This window comes from Pinus tabuliformis, chromosome 5_1, assembly GCF_031772625.1.
Source record: "Pinus tabuliformis cultivar Carrire ecotype Pingquan chromosome 5_1, CPIR1, whole genome shotgun sequence".
Taxonomy (NCBI): domain Eukaryota; kingdom Viridiplantae; phylum Streptophyta; class Pinopsida; order Pinales; family Pinaceae; genus Pinus; species Pinus tabuliformis.
The window spans coordinates 534277059-534278172 of NC_142305.1; positions in this window are offsets into that span (position 1 = coordinate 534277059).

The following is a 1114-nucleotide window of genomic DNA, read 5'->3' on the forward strand; positions in this document are numbered from 1 at the left end:
GAGATGATGAGAGGACTACTAGAAAAAGATGAGGAAGACTAGGGTTACAAATGAAGTATCTGAAATAATGTAAAATGGAATTTATTACAGGTGAAGCTAAAACACAAATAAAATGCTTAGTGGAGGAAAAGTGCAAGGGAGTTGAGTTGTAGCCATGGAATAACAGCCTAAGGGTGATGACCACATGTGTGTGGATAATAATGAGGATGTTGTTATAGTGGATCGACCAGATGAAGATTTGATGAACAACCTGGGGACAAAAAATTTCAGCCAAGGACTGAACTGGAAAATGAAATTGACAAAAGGAAAGCATGAAGGTATAGTTGGTTGTGTGAAGAGATAACCTATGATTTTGAGGAAATTTTTTAGTAGTGTATTGGCAAGTTTGAACAGTTCGGTAGAAAGTAAAGGTCAAAGTTCATAGTAGAAGTAGTAGAAGAAGGTACAAGTTGATTAAACATCCAGTAAGATTTTTATGTTTCACTGTGTAAGTGATAGTAGAAGAAGGCGACTAACTTTGCAACAGCCTCAAGAAAAGAGTGCTTGAATGGTTCTAGAGAAAAGAACCAAGAAGATGCGGAAAGTCCAAACTTAGGAGAATGTTTGGTGAGGTATCATGTAGAAATTTGGAGAGTTGTTACTGTAGACGAGTGTTGCAACTCACGAGTTGAAGTTGTTACGAGAAGACCAGATGCATATGACGAGGAAGTCATAAATTTTCATGCCTTGGGAGTTTAATGCAGGTACATAAATGGAGCATGAAATTTGATGAACACTCAACCAAAATCTTTCCAATGTGATGGGATCGTCCCATGATGATGCGAAGAAAAATTTAGATGTTTTTGTAAGAAATTTTAGATATTTACATTATGAAGTGATTTTGTTTTTAGAATAAAATATAGGAATTATTTCCTAATGTAAATATAGTTTTAGTTTCCATTATTTTCTGGAGAAGGGGAAACAATCCATCTCTTGTGACTCTTAGTTTCCCAGGTTAGATTTCTTTTTAAAGAAAAGAGTGTAGAGAAGAACTTCAGTAGTGGAGAAGTGAAGGGATTAGAGAGGAGAAGCTCTAGAGCAAGTAGAAGAAGCAGAGGTCAAAAGAGGCTTGGGT